The following is an 18,633-nucleotide window of genomic DNA, read 5'->3' as shown; positions in this document are numbered from 1 at the left end:
GAATAAATATATATAAATAATATATATAGAAAAATTCTCAGATAATTAGGCATGGGATCATTTTCAAGGTATACCGCGGTTTGGAAAAGTCACGGTTTTAAAACTGTCAAACTTTTCTGCTTTACTGTTCCTATGTTATGTGTACGATTTTTAATTTACGTTTTTTTTTAATCAGTCAGTCAGCATACCACCTAAAGAGTTAAACAAATAACACACAGCACTACTATGATTAAAGTTTGAGCTTTTATAAATCACTTGCCTTTTAAAAAAATTTGGTGCGATTATAACCCGCTACTAAAAAGCAACGACTGAATGTTTTGAATAGGAAGCTGTAATGTAGCTGTGGCAGGATCAGTTTTGGTCTGACGCCCCACCATGGAAGAATGAATGTAGCAGAAACAATGATGATAGAAAATGATTGTTATGAAGCGATATGCTGCTGGCTGAGAGTTTGACTATAGTAATAAATTTACATCAATTAACTTGTAGGGCATGTTTACCCAAATTTAAAAGCTTCCTAAATCCACATGCAGAGGTGTAAATGCAAAAATTTGGTGTGATTTTAAAGGAAACCCAGCTCTGGTATCCTCTGTATACTCTGTATTTAAGTGTAAATAACTTTTGTACAGTAGAATAAACCAAAGTGATGCATATGTGCATAAAAAATAGATTCTACCCTTTCAAACGAAACTACTTAAGGGGGTCTGGTGCAATGCTACCCCTTTAAATCTTAAAGCAAAAGTCGATGACGTACCAGTAACGGGTCCGCGGAGTTTAACTGGTTCAAGGACTAGAACCGGTGACTTTCTTGCTGTGAGGCAACAGTGTTAATCACGGGGCCACCGTGCTGCCATATGAAGGGAAAGCTGGAGGAGTAGGGGTGGAAGGGGGGATTCTTCAAATCGAATTAGTGCTCTTTATAGTGGGTTAGGAATCGTCTGATTGGTGGATCATACATAGTTATTGCAGAACCAGCCGAGTTCAATCACGTGATCCTCTCGAAAATTAGTTTATAAATAAACTTCACTTCGGTCAATATTCCTAACGGATAAACAGCACTCTGTAATATTTTAGCATTGTTTCACTTTCGTAGTCGATATGAAACGCACATTTGCCAGTAGAAATGATGACATCCCGCGTTACTCATAATTGTCATTCATATCGCCGTAAATATGGCTATTACACTACCATAAACACTGTGATATAGCCTCTCCAGAGTTCATTTCAATCAAACCGAGACCATCTCATTCAGGCGATCTCCGATCGATTGATTTGGCACAGATCCAAGCACAAATACGGGATTCCCATGTGCCAAACAAACTGCGCTAACTGGGTAAATGAGACAGTTTCCGAAATAATTGTATATGTGTGAAAGCAACTCAAGACTGTATTTACATGTAATTGACAAACAGTTGCAGCCAAATTAAACTTTAGCAGCACTGGGCCAGTAACAATCCCGTCTACTGTCCCGAGCGTCTCTTACGCTAACCCCAGGCCATGGGGCAGTCCTTATTGCCAAGCCCTGCATGAAGCTTGATATTGGGGCCTACTTGCAAACAAGGTGAATAGAGAAAGAAATAAAATAGAGAGATCAGGGACCACTAATAGTGCAGACATAATGATTGAAATAAAGTGTATGTTGTATATTGCAAGTGAATGTTTACAGGTCTCTCAAGTCTCACACATTTTTAGTTGAACAGTTAGTCCGTCACAATAATCAATACATGGACTTTTCACACAACACATGGACATGAGCTCAATCATTTTTGGTGATTGATATATATATATATATATATATATATATATATATATATATATATATATATATATATAAATAAATATATATATATATATATATATATATATATATATATATATAAATAAATATATATATATATATATATATATATATATATATATATATATATATATATATATATATATATATATTAGGGATGTAACGGTATCAGAATTTCACGGTACGGTAATACCTCGGTATGAATGTCACGGTACGGTATTTATTGAATCATTTACAGGAAAAAACAAAACTTATGAAAATACTCCAAAAAAGTGCCAAAAGTGTCAATGACATACAAATTAGCCATCTATCTGTAAGCTTTGAAACAGGAACTTCAATTTTAATAACAAAAAATTATTAAACCATGTAAAAAAATAAAGTTTCAATTTAGTATTGTTGAAAACTCATCACATTCAACATTTAATCACACTCAGCCCATCTACCCAGATGAGAGCTCTGCTAGTCGGACTTCTCATCAAGCATCTCCCGCTGGATCTAATCTCACTATATTTATTAAACGGGACATTTCATTTATCTTGTTGTCTTTATCAAACGACATATTCCCTGACTTTGGGCATTGGAATCTATTACTTGTTCTCAGGTAACGTGTTTTGGCTGAGCGCAAAGATAAGTTAATGATTAATGTAACCACGTACATTCTGTATATTGACTGATCGCTTGCCTTTATTTCCTATAATGTATAAACTTATTGTATGTTATACTTTTAAAATGGCCATTATCAATTATTAAAACTGATATTCAGCTAAAGAGAGTGTGTTTCGTATTTTCACTGAAATTGAAAGGAGGCAGTGTTTTTATCGGCTCCGTTTTGTTATAAATATCCACACAGTGAAGATGACGCTCATCTTATGCAGCACGGCGCCTCAACATTTCTGCTGTCTAAGTTGCTAATATTAAAATGAAAATAGGCAGTTCCTTAAATCATGTTTACATTTTATTGTTGAGAAAGTGAAACAACGAAGCCAGGGTGATGTGAATGAAGTTATAAAGTACACTGTTCCCTTTGAAGATTTACCCGTGTCCTCGGTATAATCTGCTTTTCCATATCAAACTGAGAAGAAGAGACTGCAGCCTTGATCAAACTTGCGAAGTCTGAACTTACACGGAGAATATGCAGGACTGAACTGTGCGTGTTAGGCTACTTAATATTCAGGAAAAGCCCCAATCAGAGAGGCGAACGTCTGCAGCCCCGCTTCCGTTTTCAGATGTACATGACAGTTTATAAGTATCACACACCAGACGCGCACATTCGAATGATATTTAACATGAAACTAATCAGATGCCGCTCTGTGGCGCGGCTGAAAAATAAACTGCGTCCTGAGCCGTCGCCGGGCGCCGCCGACTTGCGGCGCCGGTGTGTGTATCCTGATAGAAACCTATGTTTAGAATTCTAAAATACATGGCGCTGCGTGGCGCTGCGTGGCGCTGCGCGGCGCGCCGCCGAGCGCTACTTCTGGTGTGCGACCTGCTTTAGAGTTTTCCAGCTCTTTTCATCCCCGCTTCTAGCAGCACACTCCATTTCCGCATTACTGGATCTGTAGCGACAACAGACCGCAAGGGATGATGGTCAAGCATGGGCTGATGGCAATTGTAGTTTTCGCTACCTCCCGTTCGCTTCATTCGCCTGAGCAAATTTTCTCAGAAGACCTATAGTTTTACCGAGTCATGCGACTTCGGTAATATCGAAAAAAATTAATATTGCGGTATGACGGTATTTACAATACCGTTACATCCCTAATATATATATATATATATATACAGTTGAAGTCAGAATTATTAGCCACCTTTGAATTTTTTTCTTCGTTTTTAAATATTTCCCAAATGATGTTAAGCAGAGCAAGGACATTTTCACAGTATGTCTGATAATATTTTTTTCTTCTGGAAAAAGTCTTATTTGTTTTATTTCGGCTAGAATAAAAGCAGTTTTTAATTTTTTAAACACCATTTTAGGGACAATATTCTTAGCCCCTTAAAGCTATATTTTTATTCGACTGTCTACAGAACAAATCGTCATTATACAATGACTTGCCTAATTACACTAACCTGCCTAGTTAAATTGATTAACCCAGTTAAGCCTTTAAATGTCACTTTAAGCTGTATAGAAGTGTCTTGAAAAACATCTAGTAAAATATTATTGACTTTCATCATGGCAAAGATAAAATAAATCAATTAGAAATTAGTTACTAAATGTTACCACGACTGGGGTGGAGTGACAGGAGACCACAGGAGGTAAGATCCACTATGCAGTTTATTCAAACGTCAGGCAAGCAATGGTCATCAGGTGCAAACAGGTATATACAGGCAGTCCAGAATCATAAACGTAAAACAGGCTAAAGGTCGAAAGGCAGGCGGCTAAACAGGAAAACAAGGGTACAAGGCTAAGATCGAAACACGGAGAAACAAGACAGGGAAACGCGTAGTAATGTTACTGGGAAAACAAGACTCGGCAAACTGGTAGCGTGAGAGAGTGGCTTATGAATGGGATGTAATCAGTCTGTGAACAAGGTCCAGCTGGTGAAGCAATCAGGAAACATGAGTGAGCAGGGGCCTCATGTACGAAGACTTGCGTGGAAATCTTACTAAAACATTGCGAACAGAATGTGAATTGGTGGTGCTGCTTTCAGAGGTAGACCGGAGAAAAGCGGTGTTATTTGCAAGTTTGTTCTCCGGAATTAACAACAAAAGAAAAAAAAATAGAGTGGGAGAGTTTAGCTGACACGGTTAACACAGTTGGGTCTGAACATCGCACTGAGTGCATTAAAAAAAGAAATAGTGTGGTTTATAGGTGTAAAATGTTGCAGCACTCGCAACAGTCTCAGTGGCGCGCTCGTAAGACGCATGTCATCATGTTTTGACACGTTCGAGCATGAACTCGGCTCGAATCCAGCGTCTGATGAACTATTTCTTGTTTTTTCCCCCGCTACATATCAGATTTTGCCTACTATTTATCACGAGAAAGACAAGTAGGAATCATTAATAAGTCTGTGCATCATATATTATTTGCATATTTATTGAATGGAAATGTTTCTGACTCACGCATGCAAATTCATCTTCAGATGGTGCCTTTATAGCAATGTGCGTGCAGTAGATCGCTCAGATTACATTGGGAAAACAGGCGACCGCTGCAAATTGTGCTTTAATGTTTAGCTGCTCAACTGTATGGTATGGAAATCTTATTTACCTGCTAGATCGATGAACCCGTCTCATACAGCTGCCATTGCAAGGATCAGACACTTTGTAGAGAGCAATTTAACACAACTGCCTCTAGGAGTCGCCAATGGAAATAAAACAGACACGCACAAAAAATGTGCGTACGCCTGCCAAAAAGCTGCCGTGAAGCTGCGCACATTCCCACGTTCAGTTCATTGTTAGTAAATCCAAACGTGAGCGATTCTGAGCGTGAAACTTGGCGTACGCAAAGTTTTTGTGCGTACGCAGCGTTGATACATGAGGCCCCAGGTGTGCGTGTTTGGGAGCAGTGCATGTATGAAAATGTAGTCCTGGGAAATGCGGAAATGAAGTCCTGAGTTCGTGTGAGAACCAGCGATCCTCTGGGGAGCGATGGTTGTGACACTAAAACTATTATGTTTGGAAATGTGTTGAAAAAAATCTGCTCTCTGTTAAACAGAAATTGGAGAAAAAGTAAACAAGCGGTCTAATAATTCAATGGGGGCTAATAATTCTGACTTCAACTGTATATATATATATATATATATATATATATATATATATATATATATATATATATATATATATCGCCCATACATGAAAACAATTATAGCAACATTTTAGCTGATTGTGCAACATCTCTATCTCTATTGGAGGTGTCGGTGTCAGTATAGTTAAAAAAACACTATATTATTTGCTATAAATTATTCTACTATATTTTCATAGATCTGGTAGCAGATATCGCAGCCTCTGTTACTCTTTACCTTGCACTTCTTTGTTAACATTTATTTAGGATATGCGTTTTCACATTCTGTTTATACAAGAAAGAAATGTATGAAAATGTTAATGCCTGCCTGAGAAAAGTGTATGAAGTGTGTAGCGAGGGAGGGTTTACTGCCTTAAAACATCTAGAATAATCGTAAAAAAATAAAGTAGTCTACTTCGCGGATTTCGCCTATCATAGGGTCATTTTAGAACGCAAGTCCCGCAATAAACGAGGGACCATTGTATATCGAATCGTGTTCAAATGTATGTCGATAACAATGATAAGCTCTGGATTTATATATATACTCTATATTGATCTAACAGCCAATCACACAGCAGAAATGTCCAACAATTAAAATCTAAAAGTGTGTTGATATTGAGATGTGTCGAATTTTCAGCCAAAACTTTTCTGAAAATTTTGCGGCCGAAAATATGTACTGACATTTAAAAGTCCCTCTAATTATTGTGGCTTCAGTCATTAATGGGGTACTCTTTTGAATCTGGAAGCATTAAAAATGTAATCACAATATATATCATCATCGCTCAATATAATAATAATAATAATAAATTTTATTTGTAATGCGCTTTTCTTACACTCAAATCGCTACAGGCAAAATACTAGAACATTGAAATAAAGTGTATATTGCAAGTGAATGTTTACAGGTCTCTCAAGTCTCACACATTTTTAGTTGAACAGTTAGTCCATCACAATAAGCAACGCATAGACTTATCGCACAACACATGGACAAGAGCTTAATATGGAAAATAATTATCGAGATTGCATTTTTGCCATATCGCCCACCCCTGGAAATATCGCATGACAAAAATATGATACCGTGACAGGCCTACTTGTATCCATTCAATTGAATTCGTATGGTTTTGGGTTCAGTGTTACATCCAACAATTGTTTTATTTTTATTACCAAGAGGTTTACGCAAATGTTAAAGTAAGCTGTGCAAAATGTATCCATGTGCAATAAAACAGTGCATGTTTAGATGTGTTTGAATCAATGTCTGCAGTTTTATTCTAACACGTTTCCTCTTTGAATGTCTGTTCTGTGTCAGAGCTTCACCACAATCTTCCTTAAAGGGATAGTTCACCCAAAAAAGAAAAACATACTCTCTCGTTACTCTTGTAAGCGGTTCCCAAAACTAGTTATTCTGAAAAATGTTAGTAACCTAACCTTACCAACCATTGACTTCCATTGGCTGTAGGAAAAACTCTATGGAAGTCAATGGTTTTTAGCATTTTTTCTAAATATCGTCTTGTGTTTTCAACAGAAGAAAGAAAGGCAAGCAGGTTTGTGACAAGTGAAGGGTGACAGCATTTTCAGTTTTGGATGAACTATCCCTTTAAAAGACAATGTGTTGACACCGAGGTAGAAAAGGTCAGCAGCTTTGGCCTTCAGTACAGACAATGCTGAAGAGCTTTGTTTACAGGTCACTGTCACACTATCACCTTCTCATCACACACACACACACACACACACACACACACAAACTTTTCCCTCGACTTTTAGCACCAATCTGATCTTCTGTGCTCTGAGATTCTATAACAGAAAAAGGCCGAAGAGAGACACAGAGGTGTTATAAATGTATGTTTTTGTTAAGAGCTGTCGTCTTGAGGATGCGCGTCTGACAGGCTGTTAGGAGGTCGCTAATCCGATAATTCATTTTATTTTCTCCGCCATAATCCCGAGGGAGATGAAACTCTGCGTTCAGCACGTGCGCCTCTCATCTTTCTCAGGATCAAAATAGTTCAGGCAGAATCCAGAGCAGCGAGCATGTGAATGTTTGCTCTCTCTCTGTGTGAGTGTGTGTTCGGATGAACAGTTGTATTGCTTCAGCTGGATGATAATTATTTGCCTTTTGGTTCAAACTTTCCCATGAGAGTTTCAGGAGAGGAGTATCATGGGAAAAAGTCAGAGATATTTTGTGTATAGTTTAGATATTATAATATATTAGTGTCTACGGATAACACCGATATGGAATTCTGACCAATAACTGTTTAGATTTGGGTGCTGATAGCTGACACAAGCTGAGAAACCAGTTTCTCTTAGGACTTGACAATATAAATTGCAACGTTATCATCATCATCATCATCATCATGATAATAATATATGCCATAAATGTATCACATTCAAATCAGGCCTTACTATGTTAAGCCCCGCCTCTCAAGTAATTGCTGTTCTGCTATTGGCAGGAGCGGCCCAAAGGTAAACCCAGAGCTTAAACTAAACACTAGTGGGTGGAGTCTAGAGAGGAAAATGACAACAGCCAATCAAAATCAGAATATCTGCAGACGTTTTCACTCATTCAGCGTTTTAAAAATTAAATGTTTGCATCTTCACACCTATTTTTGTCTTAATTACAATTTGTAAGATCTAAAAAATACATTTTACCCATTTATATTATTATCATTACATAAATAACTGATTTAAAAACAGAGCTAACATAAACAACAGCATTTTTCTAGGGAATAACATATGGTTATATCATAAGAAATATCGTTATTGCAATTCTTAAGAATATCGCATATTTTCCCAGCATCATTCCAGCTTAGTTTCTCATTAGTTTTATTTTAGTATTTACATAAACAAGACATCCAGTGATCCTGGCTTAATCAGCAGCTCAAACACACGGCCCCTCATCTGCCGTAATTATGCGCCTTAATTCGATTGGCCGAATGTGATGATGTCAGAATGAATGAGTAATGAGCCGATTACTGTAGTAATGTTATTATGGGATGTTTCAGGAAGAGAGATGCAGCTGTAATCTGTTTATTCTAATCACAGAACATCGCAGGACAGTATAAACACCAGTGACTCTGAAACTAAAGAGTGAAGGATACCGTCAAAGCAGCTTCATTTCATAAACCTTATATACCAGTGGTTCTCAAACTGTGGTACGTGTACCACTAGTGGTACGCGGGCATCCTTCTAGAGGTACACGGAGGAATATGTCATATATTTACATGCAAAATATATTTAAAATTGTATCACAAATGATTTATGAATATGATGGTTATATTTATAAGGTCCTAGCAACATTTCCAGGTTTTGATGAATAGGCTACTATATGTTAATACTTTACATTTAAGTCCAGGACTCAAGTCTTTTTTTACTTTTTAATAACAGTAGTCAACCATTTTTAATGAAACTTTTAATAACTTTTAACATTTTAATTAAAACGTTAACATTTTATTTATTATTATTTTTTTACATATAAGCACAGTACAGTGTTATTGTTCAAACTATGATGATTAGAGTGGCAGACAATAATAAATATTCTTAATAATAGAAATTAATCTAAATGTTTTTTGAACTGTGCAGTGCTGTAGCTGCTAAATTAGGCCTACTACGCTATTGTATTTCAATACTGTTCACTATATGGTGGTACTTGGAGAGACAATTCTTTTCTGAGGTGGTACTTGATGAAAAAAGTTTGAGAACCGCTGTTATATACTATACATGGCTTTCAAATAAAGTGTATTAAATCCCTAATAATAATCAGTTCACAAAATGTTCTGGGATTGTTATTTTATGGCTGCAAATTTTTTTTTAATAAAAATAAAAATAAATAAATAATTAAATAAATAAATAAAAAGAACCATGTGAATGTCCTGGATGTAAGCATTTAGCTTTAAATTTTCTTTATTTAAAATTAACCACCCTTAATTATTCTGAGAATTTTCCTTAATGTTAAACTATAGAAACCCTTTATAATTTTTAAAGATAGTTTGCATCATAAACTATATTTATATAGCAAATGGTCTTTAAAAACGTAAAGTACATACATACCTAATATGTATGCGTGTATGTATTTATGTAAGGGCTGGGCGATACGGCAAAAATGCAGTCTCATTGATTATTTATTATTTTCAACATTAACGATATATATTCCGATATAAGTTGTTAATGCTTCCAGATTTAAAAAAGTACCCCGACAATGACTGAAGCCACAAAAATTAGAGGTTCCATTAAAATGGCATGATATATTTTCGGACGATAAATTTTCGGTGGCCAAAAATTCGGAACAACTCTAATATCTCTTTTAGATTCCCATTGTTTTCTGCTGTGTGATTGTCTCTTAGATCAATATGGAGTAAAATAGTGAACAGCTTATCAGTTATTGACAAAAATTATCGCGGTTTGATTTAATATCATTTATCGGCCCAGCCCTAATATTAGGGCTGCACTATAAATCGCTACAGCATCAATATCACAATCTGCAAATCTGCATTAGCCACAATCGCAGGATCTCAAGCAATTTAAAGTGAAATGTAACCATTTGGACACAAAATTATAAAGTTTGCCATTTTAACAAAGAATGTGTTTAATTATTTATACAATGAAGACTATACCATGTTACTTTACATCGATTATTGAATTTCTGACTCCACCGAAAACCATACCGTTTTAAAGAGTTTGTTTTTAAGGTTTACTACAATTATATCTATAACCATATATTATGTAATTCGCAAAATTATTTTTGTTTACACTATATTTTCCTGTGTTATACACATTGAGTAGTATTTCTGTAAAATTGAAAGAATAAACATTTCATTTAATGTGTCTAAAAACCTAAAGTTACATACACATTTACCAAAATAAAAATGCATGTAATACTATGCATGTTGTATTGGGTGTTTATTAAGGAGATTTGATCTACTTTTAGAGTAAATGTTCAGCGAATTTGTCCTTAGGTATGCATGGATATGTTACAAATACAGTACAAACAAAACACAAAGGCGGACTGTGCTTGTGGCTAGAAGGGATACAGCTGCGGCCGAAAATTAACGATAATTATTTATATATTATTATTTCTTCAATTATCCAATAATTGTATTTTATTACGTCTATTCCTACCCCAACTCTAAACCAAATCCTCACTGCACTTTAAAACAGAAATTATACCGAGTATTATTCATATTATTCATCAGATTACCCATTAAATTGTATTTTATTAACCCATAACGTTACCCCTACTCTCAACTCAACCCTCACAGTAATGTAAATACAGTAATTATACCGACTATTATTCATATTTATTAAACTACTCATTGAATTGTATGTTTTTAACCCTTGCCCCATACCCTAAACCCAACTTTTAAAGCAATGTAAAAAATGTTGACGCAAAAATTATGCTATCCGAAAGCAAGTATCCGCAGCTGTATCCCTTCTGGACTTTAGCCAGACTGGGGCCTTCATGTCAAAGCCCTCAGCAGACAAACTGTATACAAAAACCTCTCATCAGCATTTCAGGCGCCTGTCACAAATCTTAACAAGCATCAACAAACACCATAGCCATCCTCTTTCTGGACATCTTTTAAGAAATTAATCATTAAATATGACCCTGATAAATACGTTAGCATTAGACACAATTAGCACAAAACAGCCCCAAACGTAAATATCTTCAAACAGGTTTACACAAACACTCCTACCGTGTTTTAGCAGTCCTCCATAATCCAGTAGTTATTCGACATTAAAATAAATCCTGATAAATATTATAAATCAAGCACAATATAACATTTAATATTAACTCTAACTTGTTTACAGTTCAATTTCAAACCGAGTTAACTGAAAACATGGGCGTGGCCACTAAATTCTCACAGCGTGATTGGGTGTTTCCTACATGGGTGTGGTGGGTCAGTTTTAAGACACGCCCACTTATCTCCGCTTGTACTCTAAATAATAATTTTGCGTCGTTGTGTGAGGAATGAGATAACCGCAGCCTTGTTCATTAAGATTTTACATATGCAAACGAGCCACATAAATCTGCCTGTCCTTCTGTAAATCTCTCCCCAGCTCATCTGGCTAATGCGAGTGTCCAAACATGCAAATGAAGCCACTAATCAACACAAACGGCAGACGGTTGTTATTGCCAGCCGGTGCATCACAAACTACAATAATCAAATACATTTGTCTAAATAAATCCCTCAATGATATCCAGCAATTAATGATTTTAAGCTGTGTTTAGGAATTTTAAAAGATTTAAAAGCATACACCTATATGGAAATATTTATGCAGCTCATTAATATTGAAATGTGCCCTATTCAACCGTATGTTTATTGGCGTTTACACAATTCTAGCATGATTACCCAGTTATAATAATGATTAATTTGGTCATTATTATAAGTAAATAATGACCAAATTTCTATTTTTGTGAGCACTATGCCTAAAAAAAAAAAAAAAAAAAAATATATATATATATATATATATATATATATATATATATATATATATATATATATATATATATATTTTTTTTTTTTTTTTTTTTTTTTTTTTTTAGGCATAGTGCTCACAAAAATATAAATTTGGTCATAATTTACTTATTATTGTCACAAACCTTTTTTTTGATGGTGAATTATACTTTTAAGGATCACATTGTGGTATTTGTGAATGTCCAAATTGGTTAAAGATGTAAATATTTATACAGCTCTTTGTAACACATATTGAAATGGGCCTATTCAATCATATATATTAATTCATTCATTTTCTTTTCGGCTTAGTCCCTTTATTAATCTGGGTTCGCCACAGTGGAATGAACCGCCAACTTATACAGCATATGTTTTACGCAGATGATGCCCTTAAAGCTGCAACCCATCTCTGGGAAACATCCATACACCACGGTATCTGAGTTTGCACTGGGTAAACTGAGTGCAAACCAAACACAGATACACAGAGACTGGAGCGTGAGGCAGCCGTGAAGATCAGTCGAGTCATCCGCGCTCGAGCAGCTCTTCAATAGACGGTTTTAAAACTTCACTATTACAGACAACACAAGGATTTGCTACAGAGGACTGCATTGTTTCATCGCTCACCGGGTTACATAGGCTGAAGCAGGAAAGCATCCCCACAGTGTTTAACTGGTGCCATGAACTGAAGCCTAGGAGGACCCTTAAGCGTGTCACTGAGATTGGGATGTTGTTAAATTGCTTTTAATTGTTTAAATTAAACTTACTGAATGATATTAAAGTGATGTTTACAACATTTCCGCATTTTGAAATCTCTGCAACAGCTGGAGGTTTGTAGTCCACAGCATGTTACTGCAATGTTTACAGTGCTGATCCTATACTTCCGGGTTTCTTTCCACCGCAGCTCGCTTTGGTTCTTTGAATTGGCGGCTACGTGAAATAAGTGTATTAGCATGAACAACCCTGAGTGAGAAGCAGCCGTCAGTCATTTCAGTTTTTCACACAAATAACATCAGTTCTGTTTTGCATCTGCCACTATGCTGACACATAGGCAGGGCTTCACATTAGCCCCTTTTACACATACAGACCTTTCCGAAAGGTTGTATGTGTGAACAGGCCCTTTTTGAAAATACTGGTAAATTCGTTCTGGCTATTTTCCGGAAAGAGAAGTTGTAAAATTACCGGTAATTTGCCAGAATGCTGCGCTGTGTGAATGCAGAAGGAAGATTGCCGGAAAGAGCGCGTCCACGTCTAGAACGTGCTGACGTGAGACATCTGCTTTAGCCAATCAGAACAGTCAGACGCATTCACGTCCGCGCGGTTTATGAGAATAAAAGCCTTTGAATATTTTTCCAGACACCTTCAGCTGCAAGATGTTAGTCAGATCACGTTTATATGTTCTTCTTCATGCCAGCCGTGTAAATAATTATCGATAAAATGTTTATGATAATCCGTTGTTTGTTTACCTTCAAGCTTTGCGTGTGCCCATGAAACAACCTGTAAGCGCCAGCACACACACACACACACATATCATGTACATCTCGACATGCGATAGTGTTCCTCTATATGTTTTCATTGGAGTTGTACTCAATACTGATCCATCCAAAGAGTTTGTGATGTAGTCAATGTTTACAAATACAAGTGCAGCCGTTTAGAGCTCATTTCTGGTTAATGATGTCAGAATTTACCGGTATTTTGGAATGGATGTGTGAATGCTCTTTTCCGGAAAAATTCTGTAACATCCTCGCCTGTGTGAACAGAGCTTTTTTGAATTTACCGGTAAAGTCTTTCCTGGAAATTTTCCGGATATTTACCGGTATCACTGTGTGAAAAGGGGCTATTAACACCCGCCAAAGCTGAAATCTACCCGCATTTGGCGGGTAAGACAGCCGCTCCCACTAGCCACTTGGGCAGGTTAGAAATAATTTTTACATTGTAGTTTTCTTAAAGCAGGGTTCGACCCAACAATAAGGATGGCCCAATATGCGTGCAAATGTGATCTTAGAATCGAACTATGTTCGCGCGAGACAAAGCAGGTGAAAACCGTATGAGAGGATGATTACTCGCGCGCACAGGTGATGTGATGCACGCGACTTTAAAGCGCCCGCGCTCCCGTTTACTTGCGCTTTTTTTCGTTCACTTGCGTTTGGTTCTTTTTATAAAAGACTAGACAAAAAACGATGCTCGTGTACCCACAGTCATGCTGCTTTTAAGAGCTCAAGATTGAAAAATATATATATATTTGTAAGCAACAGCAGCAGTCACTGGCTGCTTTCGTTTTAATTATTCTTAGGCACGTGATCATCCTTTCACTATCACTCGTGGTATTTCACCTGCTTTCTTTTGCTTACAGTTATTTTTGTTAATTATCATCCTTTACAATAACATTTCTTTAATATGAGATTAACCAACCATTTGTGTGTAGTAACTGCTGATCAGGGACAACACAACATCTAAATCAAGTCATTTTAGCATGTCAAAGTCACATTTATTTATATTAAATATATTTTCCAAACAACAAAATTGCGGCTAGTGAAAATGGCAAGTGGCTAGTAATGTTGGAAATCTACTAGCCACAGTGGCTGATGATCAAAAAAGTTAATGTAAAGCCCTGCACATAGGCATTAATAGCTCCGCCCTCTGTTGAAAAAGAGCACAGTCTTATTTGCATGTAAAGCGACAGTCACCAAAACAGCACAGTTAGGATCAAAGGCTGCGTCCGAAACCGCATACTTCCATACTATATAGTACGCCAAAATCAGTATGCGAGCCGAGTAGTATGTCCGAATACATAGAATTCGAAAATCAGTGTGCGAAAAAGTACCCGGATGACTTACTACTTCCGGCGAAATTATGGAGTGCGCATCTCAAGCACGCTGCGCTATCCCATGATGCCCCGCGAGCGAATTCATGAATGGGAGTGAAGCGACGCAAATTACGCAGGTAGGTCGCGTGACCATGACAAAATGGCAGATGTAGTACGTCCGAATTCCATTCATACTTTCACATTCATACTGAATAGAAGGTACTTTTCTAACGGCCGAGTAGTACGTTTAAATTCAAATACAGTACCTACTGAGAGTAGTAGGCGGTTTCGGACGCAGCCAAAGTCTAAAAGGGTCAGTTTCAGAGAGTTGTAAAACATTAGCTGTGTGTTAGTTTGAGCTGAAACCACATACAGTACACACTCTAGGGCAGGGGTCACCAACCCTGTTCTTGGAGAGCTACCTTCCTGCACATTTCAGTTGCAACCCTGACCAAACACACCTGTTTGTAATTATCAAGTGCTGCTTTAGGTACTATTAATTGGTTCAGGTGTGTTTGATCAGGGTTGGGACTGAATTCTGCAGGAAGGGTTGGTGACCCCTGCTCTAGGGTCATCAGACTTATTTTACATCTTGTAAAAGGAGCATAATAGGTCCCCTTTAAACTTGAAATTTCCCTGAGCGGTACATGTGTTGTTGTTTTTTAAATTGGTGAAAAAAAGAAGACAGCAGCCTGACACCTCGAAACTTGAATGAATCAATTTTATTGGCATCCTGATAAAAATGACTGACACGTCTGAATGTGATCTTGAATTAATCAAATGCGATGGAAATGAATGACGACATCACCACACACCTTCCTGTGACCTCAAACTTAATTCTCTCACACACACTCACGCACACACACACCTTTCACACATCAACCATCTGCAGCATGTGACCATGCGCTGAGCATTTCTGTGGCATAAAAGTGATTTCTGATTCCTAATTTATATTAATATCAGTCATGAATTGTTAAACGCTGCTCGAGAATGGATTATTAAGAATTATTATAAAATTTTGCATATAAATAATATTGAGTCTGCATGAAACTCGACGTGCAAAAAATAATCGTGATTCAATCCCAATCGACTGACCGGACAGAAATGATTTGTGTGTCGTTCATTGCATGAAACTTAGCAAAAAGCCTATACATATATGCAGAAGATTCAACATTAACAGTGCAGATTCTGCTTATTCACATAGCAGTTTGCTAATGTCTCATTGCAATTAAAAATTTGTATTACTCAGTATTTAAGCTTGTCTAAAATCCTGGAGAATTTACTTGAGAATCAAACTGACTTGCTTAAAAGAACACTACCAGCCAAAAGTTTGGGGTCTGTAGGATTTTTAAATGTTTTAAAATAATTTTCTCCTGTACAACATGGCTGCATTTATTTCATCACAAATAAAGTACACATTGTACAATTGTGGAGTTAATCATTTAATTTATTCCAGGTATTATAATGATGATTTTTCAGCTACATTACTTCAGTCTTCAGTCAAATGATCCTTCAGAAATCCCTCTCTAGGAGAAAACCTCAGACTTCCCTCTCCTCAGACACTTCCTCCAGCTCCTCCGGGGGGATCCCAAAGCGTTCCCAGGCCAACCGAGAGACATAGTCCCCTCAGTGTGTCCTGGGTCTTCCCTGAGGCCTCCTCTGGGTGGGACATGCCTAGAACACCTCTCTAGGTAGGCATCCGAAACAGATGCCCAAGCCACCTCAGCTGACTTCTCTCGATGTGGAAGATCAGCAGCTCTACACTGAGCTCCTGCCGGGTGTCAGAGCTACTCACTCCTCACCCCTCCATGAACCACCACCTTATCATGTTGGAGGGGTTTGAGTGCCTGAGTGATCCTAAAAGCTATGTTGTTGGGGACTAATGCCCCTGGTAGGGTCTCCCAAGGCAAACAGGTCTTAGGTGAAAGGTCAGACTAAGTGCGGTTCAAAAACCCCTTATGAGTTCAATGACATCAAGGACTGTGACGTCGACCGGCATGGCACAGCCGGGGCCCCACTCTGGAGCCAGGCCTGGGGTTGGGGCTCGTATGCGGGCGCCTGGTGGCCAGGTTTTTTCCCAAGGAACCCTCCGGGCTTAGCCCGAAAGAGCGACGTGGGACCATCCTCCACCACCAGGGGGAGCTGTAAGGGACCGGTGCATTGTGGAATGGGTGGTGGTCGTAGGTTAGGACCACGACAACCCGTTCATCAGACAAAGAAACTGGCTCTTAGGACATGAACAGAATATTTAAAAAAATAAAATAAAAATAAAAACATGAAAAAAAAATAACAAAACTGACCCCAAACGATTGACTGGTAGTATTTACTTAATAACATCATACAATAAAGAAAAAAATCTTATTTTTCTCTGAATAAAGACTATTTTTCTGTAAAAAAAAAAAAAAAAAAAAAAAAAAAGCGTCAAATTGACTTAAAAATTTTCACAAATACAGAACACATTGTACAATTATGTAATATTATTGCACTATAAAATAACCGTTCAAAAGGAGTTTATCATTTCATTTAATAGTATATTCTATTGATTTTAAAGATGATTTTTCAGCTGCATTACTTCAGTCTTCAGTCACATGATCCTTCAAAAATCACTCTGATATTAATTATTATTATTAATGGTAATAGTAATAAAGGCAATAATGAGTATTAATGGAGTATTAATTTCATTTGAAACTGCATACAATAAGAAAGTCGTTTTTAAAATTTTAATAAATATTTAACACTTTTTTTGCATTTAATAAATGCTGCCTTGATGACCAGAATAATAAAAAAAAACATGAAAAAAATAATAAAATAGACCCCAAACAATTGACCGATATTATATACTTATAAACATCTTACAATGAAAAAAATAATCTTATTCAATCTCTGAATAAAGACAATTTTTTCTTTAAAAAACAATTAAAGCAATTTCTCGAACTTGTACTGAAACTATAGAAAAATTAGCGAACAATCTAAAAATAATTGTATTTTAAATGAATAAAATCTTCTTGCTGAAAAATGGGTGAAAACTAGTGGTTTTAAGGATATAGTAGCAAAGTATGAATGAGTATTTTTGATTTTTAAAATACACTACCTGAAAAAAGTCTTGCAGGCTATCCATGTTTTAGGAACAACACATAATAAGTTGACTTCTAGTTGATCATTTGGTATCAGAAGTGGCTTATATGAAAGGTAAAGGCCTCTAGATGACGCTTATTTGACCACAATAAAATATGATCATGTCTTGATTTTGAATGATTTCATTAGGACAGTAAGGTCCGACTCTGCTTAGACTAAAGTCTCATCACTGAACAGAAATAATGTCCAGTATAGGCCAATCCTGGAGCAGCTTGACCTTCTTTGCTTTCAGGAGCTTTGATGTGGAGGCTGAAGTATGAGAAGGAGCGCTATCCTGCTGGACAATTGCCCCTCTCCTGTGGTTTGTAATGTAATGGGCAGCACAAATGTCTTGATACCTCAGGCTGTTGATGTTGCAGATCTCTCACACGCCCCCATACTGAATGTAACCCCAAACCATGATTTTTCCTTCACCAAACTTGACTGATTCTGTGAGAATCTTTGCTCCACGTAGGTTCCAGTAGGTCTCCTGCAGTATTGGTGATGATTGGGATGCAGATCAACAGATGATTCATCAGAGAAATCCACCTTCTGACACTTCAACAAATGATCAACTAGAAGTCAAGTTATTACATGTTCCCCTTACAACTGGGATCCACGACAAGACTTTTGTCAGGTAGTGTATGTGTTATTTTTATAATTAATTAACTTTAAAAAGGCTACCATATATTCTGTCATTTAGCTTCACAAGCAAATGCCTTTAAAAATGATTTCATAATTGCTCAAATAAACCAATTCGCAG

General features: G+C 36.9%; 3 protein-coding genes across 6 annotated transcripts in view; 2 read left to right on the top strand and 1 right to left on the bottom strand.

Moving 5' to 3' along the window:
* The window catches only part of msantd4 (Myb/SANT-like DNA-binding domain containing 4 with coiled-coils), an 85,769-nt gene extending 74,416 nt beyond the window's left edge, over positions 1-11,353 (bottom strand). For all 4 annotated transcript variants that reach the window (XR_015509922.1, XM_087284754.1, XM_087284752.1 and 1 more), the window contains exon 1: positions 11,195-11,353. The gene's annotated coding sequence lies outside the window, so the exon portion shown is untranslated. The remainder of the gene's footprint in view (positions 1-11,194) is intronic.
* gria4a (glutamate receptor, ionotropic, AMPA 4a) overlaps positions 1-18,633 on the top strand; it is an 877,747-nt gene that overhangs the window by 297,114 nt on the left and 562,000 nt on the right. The gene's annotated exons all lie outside the window — the stretch shown is intronic.
* Positions 1-18,633, top strand: part of LOC100535385 (uncharacterized) — a 199,308-nt gene that overhangs the window by 28,852 nt on the left and 151,823 nt on the right. The window lies entirely within an intron of this gene.

Source organism: Danio rerio, chromosome 15 (genome assembly GCF_052040795.2).
Source record: "Danio rerio strain M-AB ecotype USA chromosome 15, GRCz13ab, whole genome shotgun sequence".
In the NCBI taxonomy this organism is placed as follows: Eukaryota; Metazoa; Chordata; class Actinopteri; order Cypriniformes; family Danionidae; genus Danio; species Danio rerio.
The sequence above is the reverse complement of the archived record's forward strand: the minus strand, read 5'-3'. Positions and strand labels throughout refer to the sequence as shown.